We start from the raw sequence: 27,178 nt of genomic DNA on the forward strand, positions 1-27,178 counted from the left end.
GGAGTTTGACAAGATGATTGTTAAATGTATATGAACGATGAAAAGATTCAGAATAACCAAGATGCCACTGAAGAAAAAGAAAAAATATGTGGGGACATGACCTACTAGATACCAAAACTACTTATCAGAGATAAAGAGGGTCATTTCATGATGATAAAAGATCAATTCATCAACAGGATAGAACAATTTCCAAAGGTTTATGCAACTAATAACAGAGCTTCAAAATACATGAAGCAAAAACTGATAGAACAGAAATAGTTCTCAATTATAGCTGAAGATTTCACTGTCTTGCTCTAGTAACTGATAAAACATATAGACAGAAAATCACTAAATATATAGAACACTTGAACAGCACTATCAGCCAACTCTATCTAATTGAACTAATGGCATAATTTATCCCCAAATAGCAGAATCTATAGTGCACATGGTACAGTTACCAAAATAAACCATATTCTGGTTCATAAAACAACTCAATACATTTAAGAATATTTAAATTATACAATTCCATTTCTGACCACAATGGAATTAAGTCAGAAATAAATAACAAAAGATACTGGAAAATAACCAAATATTTGGAAACTATACAGCATATTTCTAAATATCTTATGGGTCAAAGAAGAAATCACAAGGGCAATTGGGCAGTATTTTGAATTGAATGTATTTAATACTTAAAAAAGAGAGATGTCAATGGTATTTCTAATGTCATCATTGTTAGATTGGGTGGTGGGTTCACAAGTGTTTGCTTGTTATTATTCTTTAAGGCTTTAATATATGTTACATATATACTTCAGTTTATTAAAAATATACAATTAAAAGATAAATGTAAAATTGTCTGAAGTAAACATGTGGAAGATGCTCTGAAGAAAGACTGTATAGGCATAATCCAAAGTGGATTGGGGCTAAATATACCCATATGATAAATTTCAAACTTTAAATAATAAAGGACATTAAATCTCAGGCTACATTACATAAAGTCACTTGGTTAATTGTTGCTATTTTTACTTCTAAAAACATGTGACCTTGAATAACACTTAAGAACATACCACATCCCATGCTTGTTGCAAGTTCAGGTTCTCTGCAGTCTTTGTCAAAGAATAGAAAAGGAACATATGTGCTCCGTGCAGTTGCTTGTATCATTAGGAAAGAAAAAAAAAAATCCACAGCATCTGCAATTCCTTGTTTAATTAGATCCTGAAGCAATTACTGCAGCTGAGCCACTTATTGCTTCTGTAAACCAGAGGCAATAGAGGGAAGATGATTTTCCTAACGTCACTTTTGAAAGGGGAACATGATGGTAACAGCATAGGTGGGAGAACCCAGAGTGAAGAACTTAGACTGACCTCTGATGTAATGGAAACAACTAAAGAGAGGCAGCATGTTCAACATCTGGTAGCAAGGCATATGAAGTGGGGACAAAAACTGCGATGTAAAAGCAGGACAAACTCAGATTTTACTAGAGTCAGCAACCAAAGGATAACTATCAGTAAAATGTCAGCTCCTAATTCAGTTTTTATCGTAATATAATGAGTAAATACTTTCATTCTTAAATCATATTTTAATTTAATATGAGATATTTTTTGGAATTGTGTGTATAAAGAATTTTCCTGAGATATGCTCCTCAACACAAGCGCAAATTGAACCATTGTTAATTTATTAGATTTTTCTTTGAAGTTAATGGTTACATGATTTTTTATTGGTAATTTTTAATTATTTTTGGATAAAAAATATAGTCTTCATATAGCTGTAATTCCCCCAGGCAAATATTTACCATAACAAAATATTTGCTGCCCCAAATCATTATATGTATTTTCCTAGTCCTTGAAGATTAAAGTGTAAATAATCCTTCCTTCCCAATATTGATAAACTTGTTTTTAGATTCAAAACTTGCTTTTAAAAAACGATTGTGTCATAAAGATTGCATAGAATATTTTTACTATTGGCTATAAGATATATCTTTAAAAACTTGTAATATTCACGGTACCTCAGAAAAATGACATTTTCATAACACTAAGTGGGACCAGAAAAGCGTGTCAGATTTATAAAACTGTTTATTCCTACAAAACTATAAGAGTGGAAGGCTTTTAAAGAGGGCTGGCATGAGGCACTTCATTATTTTGAATGCCCGATTAATGTTCATAGTTTTCCGTTGCTCACTTTTATATGGAGGTTGGTCTGAAATGCAGTATATTATGCAATGGTTTTGTCATGTATCAGGGATGATATTAACAGTCTAATGCTAAACAGGTTCTGAGGAAATGAAGAGGGAAAAAAATGACTTACTATATTTACCCTGAAACAAGATTCAATCTGCCACAGTGTTTAATGCTATATTTTTCATTATCTCACAAGCATATGTTGAAACCGCTACAGCTGATGAAGTTAGCTGCTGGGCAGAGTTATCATCAATGCTTTCCATCTTTATTTTAATAAGAGGAACGAGCAAATTGCTTGTGACCTTTGTCAAGGGCTTCCTGGAAGACAGGAAACCTAACCACAAAATCACTAGCCTGGAGCCCTACTGAATATTCAAAACCACCATTCCTAGAATAAAATGTCTTACAACAAAGCTATTGTTTCTGATAGACTCTTGTCTTGAACAAAAGGTCCAGCTAAAGGTAAAATATATTTTCTTTTTTTTCTTTAAAAATATTACATGTGTAATATTTGTTAGTGGTTGTATTGGGTCTGTAAGGAAAACACATTTCCCTAAGGTCAATGGATCCTTAAAATTAACAATGCCTGCTACCACTCAAGACACTGGAATCTTAGCTAACCCTGACACATTTTAAAAATCGAGCCTCCTGGGTTAGATGGAATCACCCTATCTAAATAGCAATACATAGTAGCATCTATTGAGTGCTTACCACTGTCGCTGTGCTAAGCTCTTTACTTGGTTATCTCATATAATCCTTACTCTGGAGATAAATCCTGTGATTATCTCTGTTTTATAGATTGGTAAACTGGACAGAGAAAGACCAAGTAATTTGCCTAAGGTTACCCAGTCAGTGTTGGAGCTCAGATAATGAAGCTCAGACCCAGCTCATCTGATTCTGGGTGCCTCATTACTGCACTATACTGAAGGAATCTGGATTTCCCAAATTGCTGTCTTTTGGGATGATCTTAGTTCTTATATAAATGATATATATGGTAGTTCTGTCAATTAAAGGATAAAAGTCTTTGGCTTCTGTGGCGCACACTCAATTATCCCACTAAATTTGTAAGAACAATGGATAGCCTATGTTTCCCTGTAGGAGGATTGCATTTCCATCCTAGAATTATCATAACCCACCTCTATCTTGAAAATATTTTAGACATATATTTGGTACTATCTGGAGAACAATATATTAGATGACAGTCACTTTACTGCTGTGGAGTAAATGTCTCCCCACAAAACCCTAACCCCCAGTATGATGGTATTTGAAGGTGAGGCCTTTGGGAAGTAGCTAGGTTTGATGAGAGAATGAGTGTAGAATCCTCATGATGGAATTAGTGTCCTTATAAGGAGAGAGCAGAGAAACCTCTCTCTCTCTCTCTCTCTCTCTCTCTCTCTCTCTCTCTCTCTCTCTCTCTCTCCCCCATGTGAGGACACAGTGAGAAGGCAGCTCTCCACAAACCAAAAAGATGACCCTCCCAGATGCTGAATCTGCTGGCACATTGATTTTAGACTTCTCAGCCTCCAGAACTGTGAGAAATAAATGTTTGTTGTTTGAGCCCCCCATCCTATGTTATTCTGTTATAGCAGCCTGAACGGAATAAAACAGATGTCATTCACTTTATTATCATTACACAAGCAAGAAAGTCTAAGCTAATATAAGCAGGTGTATGCAAGTTATCATGAAGAACTCTGAACTAGGAGTCCAAGGACATGGCTTGGTTTCTTCTTTCATTGAATAGCCACGTATTGCTCACTCAATCTCCTTATGAATTGATTTCTTAAAAGAAAAAAGAACATCACTTTTCATTTAAAAATAAAACATAGTAATTTCTTTTCTTAGATATTCACAAAAAATATCCTTTTTAAATGCACTATAAATATACTTTTTAAACGCACTTCCATATCACTATTTCATAGAAACTCCACTCTCTCATTATTAAATAGATATTTCAAGAGTTATATTATGAACCAGTACATTGAATTTGCCCAAACTAAATGACTAAAGCCCCTGACACTGAATTTCAATCATATAATTTTATGTATGTGCATCTGTTAGTTGAAAAATTGGATATACACTGTCAAAATTTTTTAAACTGAAAGCTGTTTTGTAACATATTTTAAATGGAAAAATGGAATACAGTGTTATTCTCTTAGCTTGTTTCATTCTTGTTTGTTTTTTTTGTGTTTTTTTTTTAGATTCAGCAAAGAATTCTTGTCACCACATTAAAGAAATATGGACAGTCTTCAGCAATGAAATTGATAGTGAACAAAAATGAAAATAAAACCATGGTTAATCATAAAAGACATAGTGAGAAGAGTAAAATTAGGGTTTGGAAGTGAGGAAAACCTATAAGCAGTCACTTTTATAAGAGTTATATAATTGGAACAATGTTGTTTAGTCCAACCTGACAATCCTTTAAGCGATGACACACCAGTGGCACCTACTGATTCAGGTCCTCTTCACAGGGTTAGTCCTGAATGGCTTGACTTAATTTGATCATGACATATCTTTTCAGCTGTCTTAAATCTCTCAGGTCAATTTTTACTGATCATTATTCAGTTCTGATCTGGCCTAGCCTCTTAGGGGCTAAACATGTATCTTTCTATCAGTGACCTCACTACCAGAAGCACATTCACGGAAGAACATGACAAATAGCTGTCCTGGTATGAACTGGCTCCTGGGTGGAGTGCTCACGTGCTTTGCCTTGGGCTAATGGTCAGGACTCAAACAGATGTGATGGGAAGTCTCATTGCTGTTTTATCAATTTATGCTGATTGAGTTACTACTATAGTGGCTGCTACAAGAAGTTTGCAAAGGAAAATTCATCTTGAAGATAATAATAGCGATATTAGACTTCCATAAAGAAATTTTGAGAGAAGGAATGTTACCTGAAAGTGGTCTCCTACTCGTATGTCTTTTTTTTTTAATTGAAGTAGAGTTGACTTACAACATTATATTAGTTTCAGTTGTACAAGAGTGATTTAATGTTTTTACAGATTACACATCATACGAAGTGACTACAATGCTATTGACTATATTGCCTGTGCTGTACATTACTTCCCTGTGACTTATTTATTTTCTAACTGCTAGTTTGTGCCTCTTAACCCCCTTCACCTATTTCTCCCATCCCCCGCTGCCCTTCCTTCTGGCAACCACTACTATGTTCTCTGTGAGTCAGTTTCTGTGTTGTTATGTTTGTTCATTTGTTTTGCTTTTTAGATTCCACATGTAAGTGAAAACATACAGTATTTGTCTTTCTCTGTCTTAACTTATTTCACTAAGCATAATACCCTCCAGGTACATTCATGTTGCTGCAAATTGCAAGATTTCATTCTTTTTTATGGCTAATATTCTATTGTGTGTGTATATATATATATACACACACACACCCCACAACTTTTTTATCCATTCATCCACCTTCGTGTGTTATCATAGACGCTATCTTTTGCTGTTGGGATTGTAGTCTGTTTACACTAAGGTAGAAACCATTATTAAAGGAGTAAAAGTGATGTAAAATAAAAAGAGTGGAATTTGGAGTCAGGAAAGCTAATTCCAGACTACCCATTGGGAGGGTCCAGATAAACCTCTCTCTGAGACATTTGTGGTTAGAGTTCTGCAAAACAGGGCTCTTAATTCCTACTTCATAAGATACTTTTTAATATTAGAAAAAATATATTAAAGACAGCATATATCCTAATAGGCATTAAGTGATCAATTAGTGCTTGAATATGCTTTTATCTAGATGCAAACATATTTATTCTTGTTTTATAAATGTAATTCTGACTTTCTGTAACATACTGAAACCGTTGCTTATCCTAGTATGAGTGTTACACCTATGCATTCATTCACGTTGCATATTCAGTAAATAGGTGTGCACATTGAAAAGTATGCATATGAACACCCACATCCATATTCGCCTCTCAATTCAGGTGCTTTATGGACTCTCTCAAGCCCATTTGTTTTTTTTTTCTCTATGTCCACAAATCCTAGAATAAGACATTTTGATTCAGAGCCTCTATTTCATGACATTTGTTTGGATGATTAAATTGATATAGCAGCACTAATAATGCTATCTGCCAAATGGTCTGCATTCCTTTGTCTTCTTTGATTATGTCACTGTTGGCTAAAGAATCAGGGAAGAAACTTCTAAAATTTGATTTTCTTTGTAAAAGCTGACTGGCTATATTCCAAGGGAGCAAAGCCAGATTATCTTTGGAAATTGAAACCAAAACCCTGGACTTGAGATCAGAGACCTTAGTGCTACCATTCATTAATACTGTTTTGATATCCAGCTCTTGAAAAATACTCTGTATGAACAATTGAGGAGTCTAGCAAAATAGTTTTGACATTTTGCTAACATTAATGCTTCAACACTGAACCATCTGCTGGAGAGTTCTGAGTCTGAATGAAAGGTGTAAACCTGGATTAGCATCGATACGGTTTTCTATCAAGTTTGGCTTATTCTCATCTCACTGGATGTTTTCCAGGTCCCTTTGGAAGCCAAGATTGCCACTGTAGAGTGTAATGCCATATGTTAAGATTCATATGACATATTACCTAAAAGTCATGAATTATCATACCGTGTCTCTTTACAGAGCTGTGATTAGAAATGTTTATGTAAATGCACCTTCAAAGAAAAATGGTACCCACTGTTAGGCAACACTATGCATGGTAGAAATGACGAGATTCCCTGACTCAAGTGTATCTTGAAAATAATCTAATCCTGGTATAATGAAAAATCAATGCCTTTTCCTAAATGTACTGATCTTAGAGGGGAGAGGACAGATCAGAGAAGTCATTAGGAATAAGCCAGGAACTTCTCTGAAACAATAAAATTACCAAGAATAATGACTCTAAAAGCTAAGCAATATGTCTAAGAGCAAGTCAAAAATTGCAGAACATATTGTGTTACTCAAAAAAACATAAAGATGAATGTTTTGTTCTGTTGAATATTTCAAAATGTAATATATATACACACACCCGTATTTATCCACACATACAAACATACACATGGTATTTTCTAGTTGTTAATCAAAGATTCTGCAGGTTATAAGTAGAGCTTGACATTTTTCCCTAATGTTATTCAAGAAATGGATAAATGGAGCTCATCTTGGGATCTAAAAATATGACACAATATTTTGACTCTTAAAAGGCTTTGGAACTGCTCACTCTGTATTTCTTTATGCACAAATAGAAGGTAAGTATGTCAAGCTACTATTGCTACTAGTAAAAACAATAGACTTGCACAGCTCCAGCTACATCTCTTATTCTAGTCCCTTGCTATGAAACTTGTTATGGGTTAAGGCATAACGATTAGACTAACTTTGGGCAGGGAGACTGTTTCTATATTCTAACCAATCTATATTTTATATTCTAATTAATGTTCATAGATACTGACAGATATACATTTATACTTTTTTTAGAGTATCTAGGATAGTTGTTTGATTACTGCCAAATGTTAAAAGAAAATACTTATCATTGTAAGAAACAAAGATAAGTCTTTGAGAACAAAACATCAGGCTTGTTTAATCTTCTGGATGTGTCACATTAATTTATTCTATACATGAATTAGTAATGAAAGATTAATTAAGACTGGTAATTCTAGGGACTTCCCTGGTGGCACAGTGGTTGGGAATCTGCCGGCCAATTCAGGGGACACAGGTTCAAGCCCCGGTCCGGGAAGATCCCACATGCTGCCGAGCAGCTAAGCCCGTGCGCCACAACTACTGAGCCTGTGTTCTAGAGCCTGTGAGCCACAACTGCTGAGCCCACATGCCACAGCTACTGAAACCTGCGTGCCTAGAGCCCGTGTTCCGCAACAAGAGAAGCCACTGCAATGAGAGGCCCACACACCTCAGTGGGGAGTGGTCCCTGCTTGCTGCAACTAGAGAAAGCCCGCACACAGCAAAGACCCAAAGCAACCAAAAATAAATAAATAAATTTATTAAAATAAATAAATAAAAATAAAAGTGATTGGATTTGTTATTAAAAAAGAATAGAATTGGTAATTCTATATATCAGCTGTAGGAGAGATATACATTTCTATACATAACAATAAATAATTTTGTCAGTAACATTTTCTATGTATATTTTAAGTGATCTAATATATATGACATTCAAATGTAAGGAATGTTTCCACATATAACTAGTCCAAATTATAAAGATTTCCAAATCTTTAGGAAATTATATGGAAGTAAGATTTTTTTATACATACATAAAAATATGTACATTCATGTAGTTACAAAATGAATAGCTACACCCAAACTTGCTGGCCCATATTTTATTCACTCCAATCGAACTTGGTGGGCATATACTCAAGGTTCAGTGTCACTGTGGGATCAGCATGATCGGCTGTCACTGGTTTCACTGACATCTGTCCCCACAGTGAGACAAGCTGCAACATGAATTATTGAAGACATACACATGAAGATCTGTGTCATCATTATGCCAAATAATACACGTTGTCACCTCAAAAGCTGAAAGAAGTCATGGCCTACATTGTCTTTAACCTTTTTGATGATCTACTACTGTATTACAGGTATAAAAGAGAAATACAACACTATTACATTTTGTGATTGGCTTTTGTTTTAGGTTAAAAATAAATCATCTCGCCCCCCTCCACCGAAGAGTTTTTATCTGCTCTCTTTAGCAGATATTTGCCAAATGGTTTGAACACGCTCATTTTGTTAAATCTTTCTGTTTCATCAGATGATTAATATCCTATAGTTAAATGGTAAAAACAGAATTAGTCTCCTCATTTGTAAAGTGATTTCAATTTGGCAGATTATTAGATGTTACTTCACTAAAATAATGTCTCTAATTGGGGGAGTTTGAAGCACCCTTACGAAAAATAACGCTTATATCAGTAATCTTTTCTAAAGTTATTGGGGAATTTAAACAAGAACATTGTGGATATTCTTATCAAACAGGAAATATACTCCAGAATAACAACTCTAGAGTCCATCACTTGAATATTTTATACTACTCTGAAGCAGTTGCTATTGTAATACAACCCCCCAAAACCTCACAAAATTATAGCTCACACTCAAGTTTTACCTATTATTTTTTATAGTTTTATGTTTATCTATTAAGGGTCGAATGATATATAAATATTTGTAATTCTGGGGCAGATGTGATTGCTATATACTAATGATGTTACTATTTAATTGAATGATTCAAGTATAACTCCTGTGGTTATATTTGAACAAGTTGCTTAACCTCTCTGTGTCTCAGTTTTATTCTGCTGTTAAATGGCGTACTTGCTTGCTGTGCAGCGTTGTTGTACAGGTAGGATAAACCAGTAGCTGTAAAAATGCTTCACAAATTCAGATCACTTATTTAATATCTATAATAGTTGTTTATAAGCTAATAGCTCTTATAATGACATTCCTCTGGAGATATTTATTTGCATTTTAACAACAGGATCTAGGAAATTTCCCAGTAATTCTAGCTAACCTGTCTTATTTTCCACTCCATTCTTATTTCTAAGTTGATTGTCAAACACTCAGAAACTTGAATGGTGTCTGTGGCTCTTAGAAAAAAATTTTTGGTACACTCACTGCTTAGAAGAAAGGAGTTGGATATTACTGGGAGAAAATTCTTCTTGGTTCTCTCATGTTTCTTCACCTCTTGTGGTCAGAGGAACTGACTGCTTTTGTTCTGGACTATTATTTAAATACTGTTTCTGTAGTGAATAGCCTTGGAAGATAAGATAACATTTTCCTCCAGAGCAGTGGGCATACATGCTTACTGTCCAGTGTAAAAGATTTGGGTTTTCCGAGCTCAGAGTTCCTCTCTGTAATGCAACCAACTGCACATGCAGATATCATCTGGCCCTTTTTCTGTGGCCCTGTTGGAACTGGGGCTCAGCACAAATAATAGTTCTATGACCACTGCTGTTATTGCGAGTAAACAAATCCTTCATCTTTGACCCAGGACGCTTTTGCTAGCATTCATAAAACTGTAGTAGGCTAACTTATTAGATTGCAAGTACAGTAAAATCTCAGACCCTTCGCAATTCTTGGTAGATACTTCTAGAAAAAAAACCCCACTGTCCCAAAGTAGTTACCTCTTCCATGAGGAGAGATTGGGGGAAACTGACCTTGAAATAAAGGAATTACAAGGAAAGAAAGAATGAATGGAGAGGAGTCTAAGTTCAGTGCTCACTCCTGCTGATGCCAGGCTGTCGATAAAGGAAGGTTTAAATGAAGTACAAACTTGATGATGTTGGGAATAGGAGTTTCTTGTGGAGAGAGATAGGTAATGAATTCCTGATTCTGTACCTTTAACCTGCCTTCACCCACCACACAGCAAATACCTTCTGATCATAAACCAAAACAGTTCTAATATGGTTCATAGCTATTGCGCAGGAAGTTGCTTGTTCTCCTGCTGACTTGCTCCCATCCATCTCCCATCCAGTTCCTAGATCTTAACATTATTATCTGGTTAATTCCCTGTTTCTTCAGTTTGAACCTGATGTTTTTCTGACTACGAACATCAACACACTTTGGTTAGGAGGTGTTCTTTCATTTTTTTCTTGGATATTTTCTTAGAAATTTGTTGGTTTGTTTTTGTTTTTGTTTTAGATAGGTGGTATATTTCTCTCTCTCTCTCTCTCTCTCTTTCTGTCTCTCTATCACTCTCTTTTTCTTTTTTCTGGTAAAAATACCACAAGCTTAGCTTTGACAGATCATTCTCCCCTTATTCTCAGCCACATACTTGGATCAGAACAATTCCATTCCAAGTTCCTTTTGTGAAGTTAATTAGCATATTTTATCCTTCTCTCTACAATGATTCCAAGATGGACATAACTTAACCAATCCATTAATCTCAAGTATTTTGCTGGTTATTCTTAATCAGATCTTGATGGAGCTGACCAAGGAGACACAGTTTTGGTTGCTGCAGCAGCCATAAACAGACCTGACGGGATAGAGGAGACAAACAGACCTGACAGGATAGAGGAGACATAATTTTTCATGCTGGATCAAGGCTTATTGTCTGATGTTATTGATGGACTTTTCATTCAAATAATACTGTAACATTCTTTTTGGGGGTTGAGTTTTCTGATATAAGCAATGGAAAATATCCTAATTAATAAAGATAATATATACTGCCCTGGATTCAGTCCTTTAAGACTCAGTTCTTGATATTGGCAGAATCATTGTTCTGGTTGAGCCAATATAGATCTTCTTAAGTGGTGTTAACAATATTCTGGAGAAAGATTTTTAAAAAATGGAAATAGAAAAAGAGTATTGGTAAATACCATGGTTTTGGGATGCAAGTTGACCCAGTAAATTCATGTTGCCTCTGCTTGGATTGAGTAAAATTTTGTAGCCAATTGAGTTGGTCCTATGGATTCAGTATCATTTTTATGTACCCTCTTTCTTTGTCTATCAGAATTCTGGAAACTTTGACTCCTGATATCTTGCTTAGTTGCCAGGCACCTTATATTCTTTCTTTCCAGACCCCTGTCCAATCTAGTTCTCAAAGACTTCATACTGAAGTGTTTGTTCCTGTGTGTGTGTGTGTGTGTGTGTGTGTGTGTGTGTGTGTGTGTGTGTGTGAACTCCCTGGAGAATATGTCAAAAATGTATCAGTCCTTTTCCTCCAAATATTCACCCAAATGCATTTAAACAAAAATTTGCATATAGTTTAAGAAGGCTTACTATTTCTCTAAATCTTGTCTATGGTACAGGGGTCCCAGGTTAAGAGCCCATTCATTAAATTATAAATAACAGATAATACCTTTATGTGTTAACCCCTCCCCCAAATATTTTTATTTGCACAACAGTTAGAATCTTAAATAAAAGATACAGTTCTAACTGTGTAACTCTGTGTACTATCCAGTGGTTGGTATAAGGTAATTTGGGTGAAGGCACCTTCTGTCTTTCCTGAAACCTCACTCGTTCAAAACCTTACCTACTGTATTCTCACTGGCCTAGTATGTGAAACTGGGCATTAATGGGAATCAGAGAGCTAGTTCCTAGTCATTATATTGGAGTAATAGTCTTCTGTAATAATGTACTACATTAATAATGTAATAATGCTGACTCTGTAGCAAACAGATTTGACAGTTGTCTATATGGAGTAATTTTTGCATTGTGCTCCATTATTCCCCAGGCTAGTGTGAGACCAGAATAAACCTTGGAGAAGGTTAGTTTCCTTTCAGACTCAAAGAGTTGAAGGCATACAGTTAATTAAACAAAAAACTCATAATGCACTTCTAGGTACTTGACTAGGGTGTGTAAATTACCAAGATTGCATTAAGTATAAAGTTGTTTTGTGCCAGAATAAGAGAAAAAGATGGACATCTACCTTACTCCATATGTCTTCATACGTCTTATAATCCAGGGTATGCATATGTAACTATAAAATTCCATTTGTGAGTTTATCATATATGCCACACTTTAAATATTATTTGCACACAGCTGCAATATATTTCATTTCTGAATATTGAATCAATTTGTGCTACCTTGCATTTCTGAGGGCAGGATAAAGAATATTGGGAGGGAAAAATCTTTATAAAGAATTCAGTCTCATTTAAAATGTGATTGAATGAGAAAAAAATTATTTTTCAAAAAATCTGTCTTTCTCTGCTCTAATCCAGTTATAAAAAGGATATATGCAAAATACTTGCATTGTTTGCAGATGATATACTTGTCCCCCCAATGTTAACTTATTTATGAGTATGCAAATTTTATGCAAAATGAAGATACTCCCCTGGGGGTATAGCATTCTACTGTCAGCAAGATATTCCAAAAACAGATGTTTTAATATAGTCTTTAGGATTTGATGAGGGAAATTATGAAGTGCTATGTGAAGCCAGTTTTTTGTAATTTGAAAAATTTTCAAAAGCATATTGAAATCTACTCTAATGTATATCTACATTAGAGTAGATATACAAACCCTCTTTTACTAGTAATCAGAACACAACAGGATTTAGTATGGCCAAAAAAAAATAATAAAGATGTGTCATCTTAAAGGACTTTTCTGAATTCAGGCATTTCTTTCCTTTTACGACTATGATCATATTCAGTGTTTTGTGTGTCCTGTACCAAAAGCCTGCACTAATTTGAGCTTTGTGAGAACGGATCATTTATTACAATATACTCCAAATACTAGTTTAACTTGCATAAAGCAAGTTAGGATTACAGATTCTTCACAATTTTCAGAGATTGAGAGCCTTTATAGAATTACTCTAGGTTTAACTATAAATCATTTATTTAAAATGGGACAGAAAAGCCCACTGATTTGATATCTCTCCCTCTAGACCTCATTTAATTAGGAAAATAAACAAAAAGCTTTTCTCATTTCATCTCACAGAAATTTGTGAAGTAGTGGCTTGACATATGGCATGTCAGGTGTGAGGGACAGTAGCCACTTCACCTCCTATTTCCATTTCGCCGACTTCTCCAGCTAATTTCTTAAAAGTACAGAAATATGTTTGTTCAATAAGGAGAACTAGGTCAAATACACCAAAGTTGCTAATTTTTGCGAGCTTCTCCAACATGAAATATTATATAAAGTTGTATTGGTATTGTTTGTAGCCAGAAGTTCTGATTAAATAATGAAGACTCTTTTAAAGAGCTACAGCACAGTAGGCCTGTGAGAAGAACCTTTTTTTTCCCCTAATGATATATAACTGTTTAAAAAAAAAATCTGGGCTTTTGGCTCTCATTACCAATTTGCATGCTGTTTTGCATACATTTACATATGACATTCCTGAGCCCCTAATTCCAAATATGCGAAGTAAAATAAAATTAATTAAATAGGGTACATGACTACAGTTGAATTCCAACTCGATGGGAAGGGCATGGCACACACATACAAAATACATAACAGATTTAAAAACCAATCATTCTAATTGCATTCCAGATGAAGAGCCAGTAACCCTGAAGCTGAAGATGGCTATGCCTCAATTCTTCTTGACAAAGGGCTTGCTAGGGACTCCTTTGGCATATCCTGCCTTTCTGGCTCTCCTAGTCACATCTATTAGAGGTCACATCATCGTCATCATTATCATCAGTCTGCATTTTTAACATTTGTACATGTACATACATGATCTCATTTGATTTTCACATCAATCCTCTGAGGGAAATAACAAGAAATTATTTTCCTTAATTCAGCAATGTAGAACCTGAGAGCAAGAGAGGTTAAATAATTTCCCCAGAAATATGTTTACAGTAAGAAGCAAAGTTGGGGGAAAAAAAGCTGGGATAGTCTACAGTTTACTCCAAATTTGGTGTTCTTTCCTCTACTCCAAGATGCTTTCCCTATCTCCTCCATCCTAGCTTTGCAAATTAGATTACAGCTGATCAGTGTTTTTGTATTTTTTACCCCTTTCCCCAAGCTCTTCTGGGGCTCCCTTATGTAGCCTTTTTCCCTCCATCACTTAATATTCTTAATATTTTAATTTCTTCTCTATTTCACTTCTTTGACTTGTTTTAAGAAAAAGATCTTATAAACTCATTTGTGCTCCAATGTTTATGACTTAATGTACTACAAAGTAATCTTACTTCAGCAAACTTAATGGACAAATATTTATGAATTTATTGAGAATCTATTATATGCCAAGCACTTCTCTAGATTTTGGGTACGACAACACGGAACAGAACAGTTAAAATATATTGCCCTCTTGGAACTTAAATTTTAGGGTCAGGTGAAGTGGAGATAGTCAATAAATAAACTGTAAAGTATATTGAATGCTATGGTATATTGATTATAATGCTATAGAAAAAACGCAAGAAGAAAGAGGATAAGGAGTACCAGATTTTGGTTGAGATTCGCTGAGTTTTAAATAAAGTATTCAAGGAATGCCTTGATAAGAAAGTGACATTTGAGCGATGACGTGGGGAGGTAGGAAGTGAGCTCTCTAGAAATCTGGGGGAAGACTCTTCTGGGCATGTGGAAGAGCAAACAAAGTTTCTGAGACAGGAGTACAACTAGCATATTCAAAGAACAGCAAGGAGACCATTGTGGCCATTGGAAGGACTTGTGCTTTTAACCAAATGGGTAGAAGCAAGTTCCTTCTTCCTCTCACTTTGCAGTCTCCCCCTAGGAACCTCTCTCCCCTACTGACCAAATCTAATATCATCATCTGTTGTAACCCAGCTCTATCACCACAAACTGGAGTATAGAAGAGTGAGTTGAGATCTGAGAGAAAATTGCCCACAATCAACACAACTCTCTTTCTTCACCCTTGAAGCTGGGCTGGCTACGTGACTTGCTTGACCAATAGAATTTGGCAAATTATATTATTTGATTGTCAAAGGTAATCTCAAGAGGCAGCTTTTACTTTTGCTCACTTTGGTTGCTACCTTGAGATCACCATGTACTGAAGCCAGTCTATAAAGTCTTAGAGGATGAGAAGCCACATGAAGGAGAGCCAAGGCATCCCAGAGGCCATCTTGGATCTGTCAGTTCCCATTGGGAACTAGAGGTATGTGCTCAGCTATATTTCAGGATTGCTATACATGAGGACTGCTGTGTGATTTCTGTTATTCTCCTCAATGAAGAGGAGTGTCTAATGCAGTGCTCCTGTCTCTAGCTCACCATTGTATAAGAAACAGATGTCTTAATAATTTGAATAACTTGTCTTTTTAGTAAGCAGATCTCTGGATCACAAGGAATGCAGCTAAGGGGTCATATCTATATCTAGACCAAGTGCAGATTGTGGGATAGTGGAGTTTGAGCCTGATGCTGTAGTAATGGGATGAGAGTTAGAGGAGAGGGGTGAGCAACTTTTTTGCATGTGTGAGGAATGGAAATAATTGTAATCAGAGGGTAGACTGTGATCAATTGAAAAACATGGCTGCATTATTTTGTATCGCCTTTCATCAACATGTGTGGTCTAGCTAGTCTAGACTACTGGAGAATGAAAGGATGTGTGGAAAACTGAAGTTCCCTAACTAACAGCTATACCAACCCTCAGACCTGTGAGTAAGGCTGTCTTGGATCTTCCAGCCCAACTGGAAGTCTCCAGCTGAATGCAGCTGCAGGAGTAAGCCCAGATGAAACCATCAGAGGAACAGCCCAGCCAACCCACAGAATCAGGAGAAATAATAAATCATTGTTGTTTTAAGTCACTAAGTTTTGACTCACAATGGCAGCCAATAAGCACCATTTTAATAGGATCACTTTAGCTATTTTGTTTAAGGTTGTCTATAAGGGGCAAGGGTAGGGAAAATATGATAGGAATTGGAGAAGGTAGAGAAGCATAAAGACAAATCAAACATAATCCCTTCCCTCAAGCTTAAACTGTAAATTTAATTTTAAGAGACATACAAGATTTAAAGCAAAGAAATGGATCTATGATGGTGGATATTAAGGCAACAAGAAGTGAATAAGAAAAGGTGATTTTTAAGACCAGGATCATTACCAATGTCCCTAAAATTAGACAGTGCATAAACTATGCATAAAATACTGACTACAGTTTCTGGGAAAATAGCATAATAATAAAAATTATACATATCATTTGAATGTATTAACTCATATAATCCTCACAATACCCTGTATGAAAAAATATATTATGAACCCCATGTTATAGGTGAAGAAATGAGAGGTTAAGTAACTTACCCCTGTTTTATAGCTAGTAAGAATTGGAGCTGGAGTTCAAACCCAGGCAGACCTGAAATTCTAGAGTCTGTATTCTGAACCATTCACTACACTATACTTCAAAGCCAAAGAAGACCTTGGGGGAAGGTCTCAGTTAAGTACCTGACATTTATTGAATTTTTTTTTAACATCTTTATTGGGGTATAACTGCTTTACAATGGTGTGTTAGTTTCTTCCCCATAACAAAGTGAATCAGTTATACATATACATATGTTCCCATATCTCTTCCCTGTTGCGTCTCCCTCCCTCCCACCCTCCCTATCCCACCATTCCAGGTGGTCACAAAGCACCGAGCCGATATCCCTGTGCCATACGGCTACTTCCCACTAGCTATCTACCTTACGTTTGTTAGTGTGTATATGTCCATGACTCTCTCTCGCCCTCTCACAGCTCACCCTTCCCCCTCCCCATATCCTCAAGTCCGTTCTCCAGTAGGTCTGTGTCTTTATTCCCGTCTTACCCCTAGGTTCTTCATGACATTTTTCTTTCTTCTTAAATTCCATATATATGTGTTAGCATATGGTATTTGTCTTTTTCTTTCTTACTTCACTCTGTATGACAGACTCTAGGTCTATCCACCTCATTACAAATAGCACAGTTTTGTTTCTTTTTATGGCTGAGTAATATTCCATTGTATATATGTGCCACATCTTCTTTATCCATTCATCCGATGATGGGCACTTAGGTTGTTTCCATCTCCGGGCTATTGTAAATAGAGCTGCAATGAACATTTTGGTACATGACTCTTTTTGAATTTTGGTTTTCTCAGGGTATATGCCCAGTAGTGGGATTGCTGGGTCATATGGTAGTTCTATTTGTAGTTTTTTAAGGAACCTCCATACTGTTCTCCATAGTGGCTGAACCAAATCACATTCCCACCAGCAGTGCAAGAGGGTTCCCTTTTCTCCACACCCTCTCCAGCATTTATTGTTTCAAGATTTTTGGATGATGGCCATTCTGACTGGTGTGAGATGATATCTCATTGTAGTTTTGATTTGCATTTCTCTAATGATTAATGATGTTGAGCATTCTTTCATGTGTTTGTTGGCAGTCTGTATATCTTCTTTGGAGAAATGTCTATTTAGGTCTTCTGCCCATTTTGGATTGGGTTGTTTGTTTTTTTGTTATTGAGCTGCATGAGCTGCTTGTAAATTTTGGAGATTAATCCTTTGTCAGTTGTTTCATTTTTACTGGATTACTATTAAGCATATTACATTTTATTGGATTCTTGATGTGTAGGTACAAGCTCTTTATTTTTTGTCCTTAAAATTATCCCATTTAATAGTTAACTGTGAGACTCAGTCTACCTATAATGGGTAGAAAAAAGTGACGAAAAATCTTCTAGAGCAGCTGATACTTGAGTTAGGTATTGTAGAAAGAACAAACGAAAAATATCTTTCAAAATTCTGTGCCCATCCAAATCCTATATAGCTTTCAAATCCCAATATAGAGATGTTTTCTATAAAGACAGTTCTGATTTTCCCCACCCTGAAGTAATTGCTTTCTTCTGAATTTCCTGAACAATAAATGTCTTTTAGAATATATGTGCTGTCATATCTGATGTTTGCTTACAGATATGCTGTATCTCTTTTCAGATGGAATCCAGGTCTGACTTATGTTTGTATTCCTTTTTTTGCCAGTGGGATGAGTGGATAGATGGGTGGAAGAATGAATGTATGATTAGAGGATGGACGGATGGATGAATGAGCGAATCTCATGCTTTCGAACTAATTCACACTCTTAACTCATGTTTTCAACATTCCCAAGGTAATATTTTCTGTAGAAATGTTTTTCTGATGTGCTGAGATAAATTAATGGGAAGGTACTGAAACATATCCTAGAATTGTGCAGGTAGGAGGCATATGCCATATTGTTCGGCTTGATTACTTATCTTTTCACAAAAACTACCTAATAATTATTCTCTTCTGTCTCAAAATTGCCATTTTTTAAAAATCAATTCATTTTGGGGCGTCTATTTTAGTGTCCATATGTAAGGCACTAATTTACTGAACTGCTGGGCCTTTATTATTTCTAAACAAAGTCTCTCCTACCAAAATATAAGTTTATTGCTTCTTAATTTCTACTATGGAGACCACTTCATATACTTAAAAAAGGTAAATGAGTTACCTAGGACTATCACATAGTTTGCAGGGCCCAGCGCAAAATGAAAATATGAGCCCCTTGTTTAAAAATTATGAAGACATTCAAGATGGTGACAGGAGAGCATTAAATCAAGTTCAGGGCCCTTCTAAGTGAGTATGGGTTGGGGGTATGGAGGGTATGGGTTGCATACCCATGAAGTGGTATGGGTTGCATACCCATGAAGGTATGAGGGTATGGGTTGCATACCCATGGGTTGCATACCCATGAAGGGTATGGGTATGCATACCCATGTGAGGGTATGGGTTGCATACCCATGAAGTGGGCCCTGGAGTTACCCACAGCCTTTTCATTTGTAGCCTCGATAAGTAGCTCTTTTACCACATAGGCAGAGTGAAAGACCTAACTACTCCACTTTCCAGTGGAGGGGAAAAAAACATTTGATGATAATCACGAAGTGTCACTGAACATGAACACTGAGGGGTCGTTAGGTATGTATATATCTGCTCTGGTTACTGAGATGCTAGGACTTTATTGAATTTATTTCTACTGGGTTTATGCTAAGGAGTGGACTTGCTGAGTCATGGGTATGCATATGTTCAGCTTTAATGGATACTGCCAAGCAGTTTTCCTAAGGTATGCAAATTTACACTCACCAGCAATGTATGAGAGTTCTGATTGCTCCACATTCTTGTCAACACTTGATATTGAAGCCTTTTTTATTTTAGCCATTCTGGTGTGTGTGTAGTAGTACCACATTGTGGTTCTAATGTTCACTTCTTGGATGACAAATAAAATTGAACACTTCTCCACATGTTTGTTGGACTTTTAGATATCCATTTTTGAAGTGTCTGTACAAGTCTTTTGGCTATTTTTCTACTGGGTTGCCAGTATTTTTCTTATTTATTTATAGGAAGTCTTTATATATTCTGAAGATATGGGTCCTTTCTTGGGTTTATGTGTTAATATCTTTTCCCTCTCTGTGTGTGGCCTTTTTGTTCTCTTAATGGTGTTTTTGGATGAACACTGGTTCATATTTTTAAAACACATCTCTTTTTATTTTTGAATTTTATTTCATTTATTTTTTTATACAGCAGGTTATCATTAGTTATCCATTTTATACATATTAGTGTATATATGTCAATCCCAGTCTCCCAATTCATCACACCACCCCCCCGTCCAACACCACTTGCCCTCCTTGGTGTCCATACATAAAACACATCTCTTAATGGAACATTATCAGAAAAAGAACCTAAAAGGACAAAAAGACTGTCTATGAAAAAACATATGTATCAGCATTTGTGCAAATGATACTAAATTGATAATGATGAAGATAAAAGTAATAGAAATGTATAGCTAAACAGGAAGAATAACACTGATGATTCATTGAAAGCAAAATCAAAGAATTCTCTATGAAATTGTGGGAACTCCAACTATCTGCATGTGTATGCACAGTAGGATCTTTGTGATATTGCCAAATGCTGTGTGGCAGCCAGACTTCTTAGCAGAATACTAAATGTTCAGTAAATTCTAATAACACTTTAATTTTGATTCATAAATACTAAAGTTTAATAACACTTCTTAATTAAGCAGGTTATTGGTATTTAGTTTTTAGACTTTTTTCATACTTAAAAGAGTCTCTAACACAGGTCTGATTAATTCTGAATAATGAATAACAAATGCAAATTTCTTTCTGGCTTTTTATCTGCATTCAAATTTGCCTGTGGTCAACTGTAACTTTCAAACTTTTTCCTTCTATAAAAACTTGTGTTAACCAGTCTACACCAAATGTATTTGTATTATTGCTTGCTGCCCCCTAACATAACACAAACTTGCTTGTGATACATACCTTTCACATACATTTATATTTTGTCATCAAAGGGTATAATTTTGTTTGCTGACTGTTTGTGTTCATTCATTTTTCATCCATTCATTCATTTATACATTCAGTAAATATTAGTTGTATATCTGCTAGACACTAGGAAAACAGCAGTGAACCAACCAGTCAAAAAAATCCCTGCTTACATGAAGTTTGCATTCCAGTGGAGGAGAGACAGATAACACACTATATATATATATATATATATATATATATATATATACACACACACACACAGTAGAGAGAGAGAGAAAGAGACAGAGAGAGTTGAATGATAAGAAACACCATGGAGAAAAATAATTTTGGGAATGCAGATGGAGAGTAGGGGTCGTTTGCAACTTTCATTATTGTGGTCAGAAAAGACCTTAGTGGGAAGGTAATATTTCAGCAGAGACCTGAAAGATGAGGAAGGAGCCCTGGCTACATACAGATGAGCACTCCAGGCAGGGGGACTGAGAGAGCACAGATCTGGAGGCAAGGGAGCGCTTGATGGGGATGACATCAATGTTGTTGTTGTAGACACTACATTCATTAGACGTTGAAAGAGTTCTGTGATGATTTTGAGACAATTTGAAATCACAGGCAAAGTTGTGACCTGTGATCAGGAATGAGAGATAAATTGTTTCCACCTTTTCACACACACACACACAAAGTGGGGGGTTACTTTATTTCCTGGGCACTGAATTATTCATAGTTTAAAATTAAGAAAATAATTGTATCAGAGTCTGTTAGAATTCAGTGTGTTAGTATTCCAAAGTTCACAGGGGAGGTAAAAAGCCCTGTGCTGATTATGGTGACCTATAGCCACAGACAGATGATGATTACCAGGTGCTGTAGCTTCCAAGTTTCTTCTCTTAGTGTTCGTTTTCATACATTTATTATTTGGGTAAATGAATAACCTGTTAACAAAATTAGCTATTTATTCAACTGATACAATTGAGTATGTTAATAAATGTGATCTTCATAAAGAAAGAAGCAATAAGACTATTGGTCAGGATTCTACAAACCACTTTTATTACCTTGAAGGTGGGATTTTTGAAAATTATCATGTCCATGTAATTGATATTAATCTAGCTCAGAGCAACTTTTCACTATCCTTCTAAAAGGGTAATGATTTTCTGAGAACTCCAATAAAAATATTTTCATAAACATTTGCAGGAGTGATTATGAAACACGTCAGAAGAACTACAGTGATTACTGAAATATACCATGATGAAAATTGGTTAGCAAGAGTTATTAGAACAGTTTGGAAAAAATCCATCTGCCTAAATAGAAAAACAAAGCATCAGATTCACTGCACTGAGATCATTATTCTTTTTCTTGTTGAATTCAATGAATATTGAAATCTTAGTTCAATAATTCTCAGCAAATTATACGTGACACCATTTACTTGTGAATGTATTTTTCTTACTGCTAATACATTTCTAGAGCCTGCCTTCCTTCCCTTTTCCCCTCCTTTTCTTCCTCCCTGTCTCCTTTCTTTTCTTCATTTTTTCTTTCTTTTATGTGTTTTTATTTTTATCTGTGCAACATACCTGATTTGTTTAATCTTTAGGAGGGCAGCTATATGAACTACAATCTCATGACTGGCATGCACTCCAGCATTGTGTATTTAGCAATATTATAGAATGTTCCAAGAGCAGTATCCCATAAGAGGTGAGCTAGGCAATCAGTACCCTTTAACCAATTGATAATTGTGTAAACAATAAATTTTAATTTTTTCTGTTCCAACCAATAAGTTTACCCTTCTACTTGGTCAAATATGATAGCTTCTTTTAAGCTTCTAAAAACCTCCTCAAAATTAATATAGGTCTGAATTTTGATGGTAAAGTATCTTGTTTGTAGAATATGACAAAATATCTTGCCAACCAGAATAATACTATTTGGTGTATGACGTTAACAGTTTTCAAAGTGATTTCTCTTTTGACCGTCTTAGTTATTTTCATGTAATTTAATTATTTGAAGTTACTTTTGAAAATGAGATTACCTTTCCATTATGTTTATTTAGTTACATGGGATATCCCTAACTCTTTAAATGAAAAAAAAAAAAACCCCACAGGGATTTGTATGCTTGTATATTAATGAAAAAGAAGTAGATTTAACTAGATAATTCATGTAACAAATTTTTATTGTGCACCTACAGACATGACTCTTGTCCTCCTCGAACTTAGAATAGCATATGGAAGACAGACTGTTGTGATATTAGCAAAGACACAAATATATAATCACAAATTGTGATGTGTGGTGGGAGGGAAAAGAAACAGGTTCTGTGAGAGAGAATGGGCTGGAGAGGACTTACTTTAAATCTGATGGGTAAAAAAGTCTCTGAAGCACTGACATTTAATCTGAGACCTGAAGGGTATTCCAGGCAAAAGACCAGAACGTGGAAAGGCCCCAAAGCAAGTCTTACAACTTTTTTGTTATATTTCCAGGGAAGGCTCACATTTCCGTTTCTATTTCACTCACGGTGTGAGATATCTGGAGCAGCTAAAGGACTAATTTGCCTTCATCAATCCTTTTTTCATGGCTTATCCTATTTAAAATGTCAGTGTGGCCTCCAGTGTTAGTGACTCTAGTTCAGGATTCAATATGTGGTTTAGATATTTTCCACTACTGATAATAGGTTGAACTAAATGAAATCACCATTTTTTTGTGGGTCAAAACCAGACGACTGCTGGCAGTTTCACTTGGTTCCGTCCGCATTTCGCCTTTTGTTCTATGGATCCTAGAAGATCTCTAGTAGTAATTAGATCACCGGGATGTTTTTGGAGAATAAATTGGAGAGCATAGACTTATTTTGAATGTTATTCGCCACCTCAATTTCTGAAAGTATTGATGTTGCTAAGAAAATGGGCTCTATGGAAATACTTTTACCTAACTTCAGATCATCAAATTATGGAAGGGAATTATGCATCCTTTTTACTTTTTATATTTTCGATACATTAGTTTATCAAAACTCCAATACTAAAACATTTTAAAAACATAGTGTTTTGAAATATTTTTAATATTTCAGAATATGACATTTTTAATGCAATGTAAAATAGTTTTGAAGTTCTATAGTTTTGTTAAGTTCAAAATTATTATTATCCTTCATTTCTACCACATTTCTACTTTATTGTTATTATTATTTCTTTATTTATACCCTAGAAATCTCTATCAGTATATCATAATCATGTAGGGAGCTCTTGAAAGATAGATTCTGGGTTCCAGTTAATATATAATTGATATCAACTGAATCAGAATCGTTGGGAATCTACATTTTTCATAATCATCATAGGTAAGTCTTCCTTACTTTAAAGTGTGAAAAAACTTCTCCAACCATACTACTCAGCCATAAAAAAAGAATGAAATAATGCCATTTGCAGCAACATGGATGGACCTAGAGGTTATCATACTAAGTGAAATAAATCAGAAAGAAGACAAATACCATATGATATCACTTATATGTGGAATCTAAAATATGACACAAATGAACTTATCTATGAAACAGAAATAGACTCACAAACATAAAGAACAAACTTGTGGTTGTCGAGAGAGGGGGTGTTGGGGAGGGATGGATTGGGAGTTTGTGATTAGCAGATGTAAACTATTATATATAGAATGGACAAACAACAAGGTCCTACTGTATAGCACAGGGAACTATATTCAATATCTTGTGACAAACCATAATGGAAAAGAATATAAAAAAAGAATGTATATAATGTATATATATGTATAATTGAATCACTTTGCTGTATAGTAGAAATTAACACATTGTAAATCAACTATACTTCAATAATGTAAATTTAGAAACAAACAAAAATTTCTCCAACCAAATAAATCATAGATGATTGTATATTGGCTTTCCTTTGTTTATTTTAAGTACTTCTGCGGTGTCACTGAGGAATATATGCAGGTGAGGATTAAATACAGTAGCAGCTATAGATGATAAGAAAAAAGCTTGCTCTACCACTTCAAAATGTTATTTGTTTTTGAATTTTATTTTATTTTTTATACAGCAGGTTCTTATTAGTTATCTATTTTAAAACCACTTCAAAATGTAAAGATACATGCATGTTTGCACTTATAAAAATAAAAATATATATTATGGGATGTATATTTCTAAAACTAAGTGCCTGAAAGTGAAATTCTCAAAAAAACAGGAGTAGTTCTTCCCAAACAGAGAGAAAGCCTCTGTGGTCAATTTTACTGTTACATAACCAACAATGAAAAAAAAAAAACTGAATACAATTATAGCAATAATTGTAGTAGCTTGTAGCATATACACTTTGCAAAGTGCTTTGTTATACATTATTAGATTTTTGTTTCCTTGTTTATATTCGGTCTAATTCCTTATTTGTATTCAGTTTAATTTTTTACTTGTGAAATCACTCATGGTTTTATTAAATTTGTGTTCCTTTTAAATTTCTTTGGCTATCAGATGTTGTTAACCTATAACCAAAACTCCACTGAGAAAATAAGTTTTGAGTTAAAGTAGATAAAGTTTACTGTGATTTCTATTTCTGACTCTTTCGAAAACTTTACCTTTATTTTGTGGTATCTATGTTTGGCTGAAGAAAGCCATATGGTCAATGAAAACACTCAAATGTTGCCTAAAACGAATGCCCAGAAAGCTGGTAAACTATAACTTTGAACTGTGATGGTCACATGCTGCCTTTCACCAGCCAAGAAGACCATAACAGCCAAGCTTTTTATAATGATTAAAAAAATAAATAAATAACTATAAACCCATGATGGTATCTTCTCTCAGGAAGTCCTGGTGGTAATACCTGAATCATGGGTACAAACCTCATTGACTCATACTAATAGGGAGTTCCACCTCACCAACTTTTTCTCAAGACCCTATTTTTCCTTTCATTTAGGGGGTCGTTTCTAGTGGTAGTTGAATCAGCATTGCAAGTCAGTCTTAACGATTTAGTTGAGCCTGCAGCATTGAGATTTTATCTGAAAGGTCTTCAAGACTTTCATTGTCTTCCAAATGTCTTCCCCTCATTTTAGTTTCTTACATTGTGGGCTCTCTTAGTGAGAATATCTTTTCTCTGTAATAGTTATTCACTTAAAAAGACTTCAAAATATTACGCTGAAGGTTCTTTGAAGAAAAATACAACGGCTCGTGTAAACAATTAATGGTTGTTAAGCATGGCAGTGTATATTATGACAAACAACACATGCTACATTATGCCAGCTGGTGTAATGATGTGATAATGGCTGACTCATTAACTCTGGCACACAGTTTACGATGCCCTTCTATGACAGGATTAATTGATTCACACATACATTAAAACAAAAATAACTGCACTGAAATTCAGCTGGAAGCCTGGCTCCTCATTTGTCATAAACAATGCCATTGGTGATAGCTGACAAAGACCCAAATACTGAGTGGGTTGAGGTTCTCTTACTGACCTCACCTTTGCTTCTGACTGAGAACAAGAGCCTTGGAAACACACCAGAATGCTTCAAGGTACAGGCTTTCCCTGGAAAAGAGTTCATGTAAGAACAAAATATATACACACATATGGTTTTAACAGTGAAATGGTTCAATATACTTTTTCTAAAGCAAGTCCAGCAACAAAACAACCATTATTAAAGGGTGTCTTACCTACTAGAAATATAGTTTAGATGCTTTCTCCAAATTATTAAAGAATAATTTCTTTAAAGAATTTCTTTCAGATACCTAATCAAATACTTCTCAGAGAGCTTTTTGGAACTGTAACAAATTCTGACTTATTAGGCAGTAATAAATAGAGCACTCACCAGGGCGCTAACTTTTCTCCCTTGCCTCAGCTACCAATTTTATCTCTTCTTTTAATTGTGAGGATTGGTAATGCTTAAAAATAGAGGCTAGGCAACTTTTTTACCTAAAACCTGGAAATGTAATAACAGTCTTATTAACTTGGAAGGCTTACTCATTTTAATATGTCTATATTATCATTCTAGGGCACTTTAAACTCAGAACTAAAATATTTCTTTACTAAATGTTTTGTGTTACAACTGAGACCATATATGTTACATTTAATAATTTCTAGTCAGTTCATTAAATAAAAACTAATTTGTATAATATGATTTTCATTTCAAAACTGCTTTAGACATACTGTGTTTATTATTATTATTGGTATTGTTATTATTACTAGCAATTATGGCATAAATGTTGGAGGATATAGAAAACACAAGAGTTTACCTGAGAGGAGAAGGCGGAAGATGGCGGAAGAGTAAGACGCGGAGATCACCTTCCTCCCCACAGATACACCAGAAATACATATACACGTGGAACAACTCCTACAGAACACCTACTGAAGGCTGGCAGAAGACCTCAGACCTCCCAAAAGGCAAGAAACCCCCCATGTACCTGGGTAGGGCAAAAGAAAAAACAGAGACAAAAGGATAGGGACGGCACCTGCACCAGTGGGAGGGAGCTGTGAAGGAGGAAAAG

The sequence above is a fragment of the Leucopleurus acutus genome (assembly GCF_964270905.1).
Source record: "Leucopleurus acutus genome assembly, chromosome: 4".
NCBI lineage: Eukaryota > Metazoa > Chordata > Mammalia > Artiodactyla > Delphinidae > Leucopleurus > Leucopleurus acutus.